A 10,691-nucleotide genomic window follows, 5' to 3' on the forward strand; every position below is an offset into this window, starting at 1 on the left:
CAAAGTGGCTTCATGTCTCTTGTAGCTGATATTCACTGCTGCTGAAAGGTCCAATTTCAGTCTCTGCAAGGCCACATCTTCTCACCTTCCCTTTGTGTTGAAGCTGTACTGCTTTGTCAGCACAGGCAGCTGAAACAGCTTGCTGTGAGAAAACACCTTATTTGTTATTTTTTCCAAGTGAAGTGAGTTTCTCTGAGTCACAGCATGGCCACAGAAGTGTCAGTATTACTACAAGGAAGTCAAGTCCGTGGTGATGCACACCAGGGAGAGAAGGAGAATCATTCTTTTTGGAAGAGCACTTTCTCAGATGGCTAAAGGTAGTTGTGAAGCCAAGGAGCTAAATATGAACATGTATGTAGCTATGAATCAGCACATAAAACTTAATGCTGAACCCAAAGGTCTTTAATTATACTACTGTTAATGTAGCACTGAATTTGCTAATGACTTGTGCTTCAATGACCATGGAGATTGCTACAGATCACTGAAATTTGCCAGATGATGGCTTTTTGGTCTATGAGAGGAATATTGTCCTGAGCAAGCAAACTGAAAGACACCATAAATCTTAAAAGTTTCTTAAGTCTTTCTCTGACAAACAGTGGGAGTTTATCAACTCTGGAAAACCCAAGAATGTTTTTTTGTTTGTTTTTTTTTTTTTAATAAGAGTTAAACTAAAGAATCCCAGATACAAGATAGCCAAAGGGATCAAAGTGGCTCAAGCACCACTGTGCTGGTTTTCTGCTTCTAGAGGTGCTTCCTGCTTTGCTGTGTCTCAGGTTGGCCATCTCAGCTTTACTGAAGGAGTCCGCAGGAGCCCTGCACAAAGCATATGCTGGTGAGATGAAACAGAAGGCATCAGGTTTGATTTTGGTTGTTTCTACCATTGCCCTTCTCACTCTGCTAGATACAGGAAAAAAAGTAGGGTCCATGCAGGGATGGGGACCACAGAATTCTACCTAAGATAAAATTTGTTGTCAAACTGACAAAATAGTTTAGCTGCTCAGAGCCAAAACTTCGTCTGCACTACTGTGTGATTACACAGCAGCCACTGCCTAGCTGTTTTCAGACCTTGCCTCTCCTTAATGACTAAATGCAAGCATTCCCACAGAGGGAGACTTCATGGCAACCCCAGAGTTTGGGCCTCCATGGATACTCTTCAGTCACCTGAGATAGGCAGTGGAGCACTGCTCACTCCAGGGCTGTGCCGTGCCCGTATGAAGCTTAGCAGCAGACTTTACTCCACTGAGAAAACCCTCCCTTTTCTAATATGTAAAATATCATAGAATCTTATCAGAGAATGGCAAGAGTTGGAAAGGACCTTAAAGCTCATCTTGTTCCAACCCCTCTGCATGAGCAGGGACACCTTCTACTAGATCAGAATGCTCAAGGCCCCATTCAACCTGGCCTTGAAAATACACACATGAAAAGAGAATGCTGACACATCTTTCTCTTAATTATCTTTCGATAATTATTTTTCAAGAGAGAAGCAATTTCCATGTTCTATTTTATGTTGAGCTTAGTCACTTGTTTGGCAAGTTTAGTGTTTCATTTAAAAAAAACCAAAACCAAAATATGAGTTATCTTTCACTATCTAGTAACTGAATTTTGCAGTGCTCATACATTTGTCATTGCAAATACCTATTTCAGCACAAAACCACATGAGATGAATTAGATTTCCTGTTCAGCTTAGTAGCAGAAAGCTATTGATGTATCTAGATAGTTCAGAGCTGTTATCTACCATTACAGAAGAGATGTAACTCCGACACTAAAACTCTTCAGTTACTTGTTCTTTATCTGAAGACTCCATGGTGTCAGATTGGTTCTGGCCACTTCTCTGAACTTCTTGCAACAGGCAGCTACTGAGTACAATACATTTGCAGCCTAGGAAAGCTGCCTTTGATGTCAAGCAAATGTGCCTCTGCTCCAAAATAAAAATTTGAACATACAGCTATAAATTAAGGTGTTCTTCAAAGTCAGATGGAAAGCTGTTCATGGCCACATTATTTTACCAAGCAAAAAAGGTTGAACTCCTAGCAACAGCACACTATAGCACCACATAATTCCAAGGAGTATCCAAAAGCAATTTCCTTTTTTCTCTCACATAATAGCTAAAACTTGATGAAAAGAGAAGACTTGTTATGATTTAGAATGCGACTTTTAACACTTTGGAGGTGAATCTTAATAATCTGCATTGATCTCTTTATAAAACAGAAAACACTTTTTACATTTTCATCATAATTCGACTCAAAACCAAGTTGAAAATACAAAATATAGTAATACATCATTTTCTTCACTAGTTTGTAGACAATTTTTCCCTAAAACAGAAGAAAGAACAGATTCAAATAACCATTACATGTAGAGAAACAAGATAAACCAGGTGCCTCGAGTTGCCAAAGAGTGGGTGTGAGTCCACCTGTGCCTGATTAGGACAGGCCCCCTATTGGGCATGAGCAAGACCAGGGGGCCAATAAAGGTGGGACACACACCCACTGAGGGAAGCCAAGCTCACTCTGGTGTGAGGCAATGAAGAGGCCAGCAGCTCATCGAGCCTCAGAAGTCAGAAAGGCTCTTCCTGCAACGATTACACCTTACCCAACCCATAATAGCAAATGGAGATATCTTTGTTTCAAGGACAATAGTAAATGGGGGCTTTCCAGACAGGTTTAAATTTTAATTAAAAAAGCCAGTTACATTTGAAAGATTCCAAGTGTATTTTTAAATTTTTTTTAGTATCTGGAGTCCTATCTGTCCCAGAAGAGATATTCTGTGCTCACTTGTGTGATAAAGCTCAGCTGTTTGTGATAAAGCTTACCTGCACACCCACAAAGATGCTCAGAGAGACAGTGGCAGGAGGGTGAACTCAAATAATTCTCTGCCAGGCTACACCCAGGTTCATTGCAGGGGCCACCAGCTCACAGTCAACCCATCTCCATAAGCCCAGAGGAGCACAAGGACACAGAGTGGCAGGCAGGAGCCCAAACCAAGGACCACCAAGGAATGACCACCTTGCCCAGGCTCCCCCATGGTTTGTCCCAGAAGAGCCTCAGCTCTAGTGTCCAGGTGATAAACCCATCAGGTTGAGGCACAGCAAGTCAGCAACTCTCTGGATCACTTCTTGGGCCAAAGGGCTGTTGCTGCCCAGTGACGCAGGAGAAAAAAGTTTTGGTTGATACAGGACTTATTAGAGGATGTTCAGAGGAGGATCCAAAGGCAGGAAAAAAGAGAGGGTTAGAGGATCTGAGGAGGAGTGAGCGAGGGAAAAGTGAAGAGTAAGGGGAGGAAAATGGCCAGTTGCATGTAGATACTGTTTATTTCAATATTTCTGTATCTCACTGCCTGTATCCTAACATTTTGATGGCCTTTTTAACTGCTTTTGCCCACTGATTTATAGCCAGTCAACTCTCAACTAAGCAATTTGGCAACCAGACCTTTTATGATAATGTAGTCTGGGTAAAGAAAATTACTGAGTATTTAAATAACTTCCTATAATAATCTTTGGCAACATTTAGAAGAAAAAGCCTATTAAAGTTATGAAGAATATTAACAATACGCAAGCTGTAGAATTTTCCTTTTCCTAGGTTATTCTATTTTATTCTTTTCTGTGTTGCAAATTTTGTCTTTAATGAGTGTTCACATCATTTATCACTTCTTAAACCAAGAGTCAAATATCTATTTTAAGCACAACCATGATTTCTACTTTCACTCATTACCTAAATATTTACCTCACAAATTTTCTGTGCAGTGGGTCCAGATTCAAAACATTCCTAACACCTCATTGTGTTATGTCTTAAATTATTCACAGATGATGGGTGGGTTTTAATAGAGGAGAATGTAATATTATCTTCAGAAAGAAAGAAGGAATCAGCAGTCAACATAATTCCAATATCAAGAAAAATACTCTATACTGCCATATCAAAAGCACCTGGAGGGCTAGTGAAAAAGAAACAGCCAGGAAAGCTTTGTTACACAAAACAGTTTGTTAAACTGATGTATTTTCCTTCTTTAAAAGAGTATTTCACCTGCAGTGAAAGAAGCAGTAGAAGGGATGTGTATTGACATTAGGGAATCTTTGTGCACTGTCTTACATGGTATTCTCACCAACAGTGGACAGAAATATTTTGTTCTGGTTAAATTGCTACACAGTAGGTGCACAAATGGATGCACAAATACTCCAAGGTTTATAATACTTTGCTTTGGAAAAAGGAAAAAAAAAAAAAAAAAAAAGAAAAAAAAAAGGATATATAGTAGAAAATTCTGCTGGGTTCTAGCCAAGATCTGATAAAATGAAACATTATCATTCATGACTTGGATGATGGAAGGGGGAACACACTTACAAAATTTGCTCATGATGCCAAAGTAGAAGGGGCTGCAAGGGAGCTGAAGGATTAGAATTAAAAATTACTTTGATAAATGGGAGAAGTGGTCTGTAATCAATAAGAAGAAACTCAATAAACACAAGTACAAAGTACTATATTCAGGCAAGAAAAAATCAAATGCATAAATAAAAAACAGAATAGTAACAGCACTGTAGAAAGAGAGCTGGGTGTTACAGTAAACCACATATTGAATATGAGTCAACAATATGATGCTGATGCAAAAATAGAAAAACTCATCCTGGGACATTTTAATTGATGTGTCATATGCAAGACAGGGTTAGTAATTGCTTTTCTTAACCCTCGGAAGTCTTAGTTTGGTGTAGTTTAATAAGATAGTACAAAAAAAAAAAGAAGATAAAAATAATAATTTTTAAAAGTACAATGGAGAATAATTAAAAAGGAAAATGATATATTTTTTCTAAAAAATAGAGGCTGACGGCCAGCATAGAGGTGGCTATCACAACTTTCCAACAAGTAGAATGTTTTTATAAGCAGGGAACCCACTGAATGATCTTTATTACGCTGGGGACAGAAAAAAACCAGACTTCAATTACAGCAGGAAAGATTCCAGCTAAGACTGGAACCATTTCCAGTTCTTAGGACAACTATGGACAGAAATAGGTCACCTAAAGAGATGTCATACTCTCCACCATTCAGGTTTCCAAGAGCAGGTTAGAAAAATACTCACCAGAGATTCTGCACTTGTTGGAGCAAGAGGCAGTGTGAGATCCTGTAGGGTTTTTTTCATTCTGTTTCTTGTCGTTATAGTATCAGAACAGAAACTTGTAAGGCAAATTAGCTTTTTTATTTTAATACTACATATTTTCATGCTAGTTTCAGTCTGTGACTTGCCTTTCATCTCAGCCAAATGGAATTCATGCCCTGGTGGTCTGCTCCTTGTAAGTAATATCATGTGTAGAGGGGCTGGATCTGCTCCTGACAGAGCCCTTCTGATACAAGCATAAGCTACAGAGCTCAGCTGCCACTGTTCATGACACTCCCTCCTGGCATCAGTGGGGCTGCTGTTAATATTTGGTAGGCTTATTTATTAACTGAATAAATTACCTAGAGTAATATGCTTGTTGTTTTTACCTTTCTACTGTGAAGTGCTTAAATAGTTGCCAAGTTAATTTAAGGATTGTATTTTCTTTAATATTTTGCTTTTGGTTTCACAGCTTTATGCCTTTGGACACTCTTTCTGCTGTTCAGATCACTTCACTAATCTTCAATATCTCACGGATATTGTGACAGAGGGAGTCAGCTGTAATTACTTCTTAAACCAGATCTCATTTGTTACTTAAGGCTAAATCTCTTGTGCACCCACAAAGCTACCTACTGCTTAAAGCAGTCATTTGTAGTAACAAGAATTTGCTACTCTTCACTATACCCTTCAATGGCATTTGAGCTGCTAATCACAGATACTTGAAATGATCTATGATGGTTTACTTCCATTTGTACTCTTCTTTGTGTGATTCTTTTACAGGGGTCATTCTTCTACCATCAAATGCACTGAGACTTTGATTTACTTAAAAAATGGACTCAGTGGTTCAGGTTCTGTTTTCTCAACTCGGAAAATTCATTAAAGTAAAATGGTATCATACCGAAGAGTCAAGATTAGAAAATATATTTGAGACTATGGAATGTGCTCTCTTTGCCAGTTTTATTTTCTGTTAGAGATCAGGGGTAAAATTCTACCTCACATTCTCCCATACACCTGCTATAATGGTAGACTTGAAGTTCCAGGTATGTTCATTTATTTTCTTAAACAACAAGTGATGTCATTATTGATTTATCTCTCATGCAGCTTTTTTTACAATATTTGTGCAAAACTGGGTCACTGGTAGCATGTATGAAACTTGGATCACAAATGGCAAATTACCCAGAACACAGGATATCCTGTTTTCACTTAGGTGTATTACAGGTACGTTACATAGTATCCCAGTTTGTTCTGCATCCCACTTTCCCATCCTCTGCAATGCCGTGAGCTCTGTTTCAGTGCAGTGAATAGGAGTGAAAGATCATCCAACAGCTTTAAAAAATATTTCAAATACCATGGACTTTGCACCACACCCTGGATCAGAGCCTCTCCATTTTTGCAAGACAAGCTAAGCAAAAAGCCCATATTTAGACACAGTGCCAGCACAGATGCATGCAGACTTCCTGAGCCAGAAGCATCATTTCCTGCACACGATGGGCCCCAAAAAACGAGTCATCAAAGTTGGAGTTACATCAGACATGACTTTCTGGGCAGTCACCTATTGTCACTGATGACAAAGACAGGATCCCAGTGTCACATCTGCCTCCATGAGAAGAGATATGCCAATGCAGGTGGGGAGGCTCAGCAGAGAAAAAGATTTCTAGCCTGGGAAGTAAAATATGAACCATAAGATTGTGAGAAGTTAAGCCTTTATTTGGTGAGATAATGACTAGTATAAGCATATTGTTGAAAAAAATAGAGGAGGATAACTAGTTGTGTGCAAACACAAAGCATAATTCCGCTATCTCAGTGTTCTGGCAGTATCTTGGGACTCAAATCAACAGCAAGCAAGATTATTTAGACAAGGAAAACAACCATTTTCATAAGAAGTGGCAGCAAACTTTTCTTGGATGCCTTCTCAGCTGTATCAGGGTCACTGAAGGGAAAAATTACTCTGCACATATTCAGGTCTCCATGCTCCAGATCAAAAGGAAGGAGTAATTGTGTTGTAAGCTATTGCAGTTAACCGTGCAAGACAAATCCAGGGCCAGCTGATGTTTGGGTGTCCTACAGCTCTCTCCTAGCCATGCTAACAGAAGCAGGCAATGATCCACCCAGTTCCCAGCACACTGAGATCAACAGGCTGATCCATCAAGAGTCATGGGTGACTATGCCTGCATCCTGACATCCAAGCTCATGAGCTCATCCATTGGCAATCTCCACCAAGACCTTTTTAATTACTACTTAAGCTGCTGTCATATAGTAGCTGGATGTGTGTGCTCGTCCTGCTCAAAGAAAAATCATTGATCTTCTGTCAGACTTGATTCTGCCTATAGTATTCCTACATTTAAAAAAAAAAAAAAAAAAAAAAAAAGAAAAAAAAAAGTATTTAATAGTGTCTATCTCCTTAATAGCATCTATCTCCTAATCACGAGGGTGTGCATCCTAAGGTTTTGCCATCCCTATTTTATTTAGCACTGATGATGGAAAGCTATGTCCACAACTTGGCAACTGGGTTTGTCTGACCTGGAAGAAAGCAGAAGGAAAGGTGTGTGCAGCAATTTAGATCCACTAGAAGTGAGGGATAGAAGAGAAACAAAAAACACTTCATAACAATGATGAGTAAAGGCAAGTAGCTTCATGAGTTCAAAGACTTTGGACAAGGTTTTATCTTGGTTTTCCAACTGTTAAGAGATCAAGCATAGGAAAGTGCATAGGAGAAAATGATCACTCCCTTTAAAGTATGCACATCACCTTTATGCTGGATGACATGACTCTGGGTGGTGAAAAAGCACCACCCACCTCCATCTAAGCCAGGGAGAGCCCATCACTGAATGTCCTGAAGTTGATGTACAAGCTGTGCCCTTGGACATGCTGAAGTCCTGGACGGCAGCTGTGATCTGTTACTGTGACAAGAAATAAAGTCCGAGGGCTTGAGCAATGTGAAGTGGATTCCACTTTTCTACCTTAAGCCAAAAACTCACTTTTACAATGTCTGATGCAATGTGACTAGGTGGTCAGGGTTAATACAGTAAAGGAGAGTACGTGGGCCCTTGTCTAGAAGTGTGTTATTGCATGAAATCTGTTAGGAATAAAAAGTGCTTGATTCTGTGTGTGAGACATACCTGGTTTCTGATAATTACCACCACATTGTTACAACATTAGAAAATCCTGTGAGAACATCAGGTGAGTGAGAAGCAGGCACAATGTGGAAGGGAAGGGAAGCTTTGTGTTTCAGGCTTGGACAAGTCAGGGCCATGGCAGGCAGAACTGGAGTGTTCACTTCTACAACTTCTTGACCTGGTCCTGTGCTGATGCACTCGCAAATAAATGACACTACAGAAGAATTCATTCCTTGTGCTCTCATGATGCTGTCAAGAGATGTTTTCCCCAGAAGCCAAGCAGGTCAAATACCATTGACTTGGTCCACTTGGGATCACGTGGAACAATGCCTAGGGAATGTGCTTGCCAAGTACATAATTTCCATGGTGGCTCTGGTCCAGGCTCTGTCTGATCAGTGGTGCTATGCCATCACCAAAATCCTTCAAAGCTGCTGTTGTTGGAGCCAAGACAGTTTACAATAAAACAGCAGATTCCAGCAAGGGCCCAAATAAAAGAAGAAAAATATGCACCTAAACCTTTCTGTGTGTCAACACCCAAGGAAAGTGATTCCTTGGAAACACTTGGGTTCCAGGACAAAGCGGCATAGAGAACTGAAAGGGAGCACAAAAGAATTGGCAAAAGAGCCTTTGGACTGGTGAAAAAAGATTCATCCAGAAGTGTGGATATCTGAAACCTGATCTTGCATCATCCTGTCAGATGAAAATTATCCCTTAATTTGGTAATACATACGCTTACTCCCACCCCCACCCTCAGTCAAACAGAATAATCTTATACAGAAGTTACATAGAAGTTCTATAGAACTTCTATAGAAGTTCAGCATCTTCTGTCTAAGAGCTGCAGCATCTTTAATCTGACAATAGCTACTGGATTATTGGTTTTGTGAAGCCACTGTCTCATTCCTGTCCCTGCTATTTACAGCTGCTGGCCTCTCATCTCTCTGTCCAAGCACAACCTATGTAAGTGCTGGCAGATAGTACAGAGGGAACACATAGCCAGATGTCTCTCCCTCACCCTTCACATACCCTTCTTTTTTTTATTATTTTGTAAAGATATTTAGGTGTTGCTCCATTCAGCATTCCAAGCCTCACTGTGTTCAGTAGAGCAATGGCTAAGTATGTTCCAAAATATCAGTGTGTCAGGTGTAAAATCAATCCACACAATGAATGAATAGTTTAGAGAGCAAGACAGAAGTGCCATAAGAGAGGACACAAGTGAATTTGGGAGTTTAAAAAGAAAAAAGAAGGAGAAAAGAAAAAATGCACCCCATCCCACTGTCCTGCATCTGGAGCTCCACCAGAGAGCTCAGCCTTGACACCAGCCCCACCATTCCCTGTGATGGAACTGGCCCTGCCTGCCGCTCGTCTGAGGACAGATGGGCCATTGGTCCTGCAGCCTCTCCAGTCCTGCTGGGACATGAGGGCAGCTCCCTGCCCATGGGGGCACCGCGGGGCTGGGCTCACCTCAGCTGCCGGTGGCGTCCCAGATACCTGATCTTCCTGCTCCCTGGCACTGCCTGGCAGAAGGCTGAGCAGGGAACTGAGGGCTATTACTGTTTGCTATCAGAACTTATTATTCCGTATTTGTCAGGACACTTTCTGATGAACCGCTGCGTACAGTGCCTGGTAACAGCCTGTGATGTGTTTCTTTCCGATCATTTTCCTACTCTACAAGAGACAAGCTTGATATTTCTTTATTTCTTTTGTTCTAGAGGGTGCACTGGAAGCCTGGAATGGATGTCAAGGGCATCCTTTTGAAGGATGAAGCTGTTGAACAACTGGTAAAGAAACTCTTTGGCACTTTTGTCACTTACCTAAGGTTAGTCGGTGCTCTGTATTATTTGACAAAAAATGGGGGCACGTATTATGGGAAATTTAAACTAACAGATACTACTTGTGTACCACTACAATCAAATTCCTACCGAATTCAAATGGGGTGAGCAAGCACTCCCTTGCTGCCAGTTTTTGCATTTCCCTCATTTCTTGCATCACACGAGAGCCACAACCAGCTTCACCTTCTCCAGCTGTATTTCCGAATCAGACGGGGAGAGAGGGCAAAGCCACCGGCCAGCTGGGAGACGCAGGGACCTGCCTGCTCCAGAGGGATCGGGCAGTACAAGGACCGGCAGAAACCAACGTCACAACAATTTGTCTTTTATTAATGCAGCCACAACCAGCCTCGCCGGCCACCTCTGCAGAGAACCTCAACAAAATACTGACCCGGCCCGGCCTCACCCGCCTCCCGCCTCTCCATTCCGCCCGCCCTACACCGCCCACAACGGCACCGCCCCCTCCGCCATCCCCCGCCGCTCGCTGCCCGCCACCCGCTCTGCGCATGCGCTACCACCAGACCGCGCCGCAGCGCCCGTCGAGAACTACATATCCCGGCATGCCAAGCGCGCCCGCTGCCGCGCCCGAGCCAATGGGGAGGAGGGAGAGAGGAGGGAAGCGGGAGGAGGGAAGAGGGAGTCCCCGCCCCCTCGCCCCCGGCTGCGGGAAACA

This window comes from Calypte anna, chromosome 2 (assembly GCF_003957555.1).
Source record: "Calypte anna isolate BGI_N300 chromosome 2, bCalAnn1_v1.p, whole genome shotgun sequence".
NCBI classification, from domain to species: Eukaryota; Metazoa; Chordata; class Aves; order Apodiformes; family Trochilidae; genus Calypte; species Calypte anna.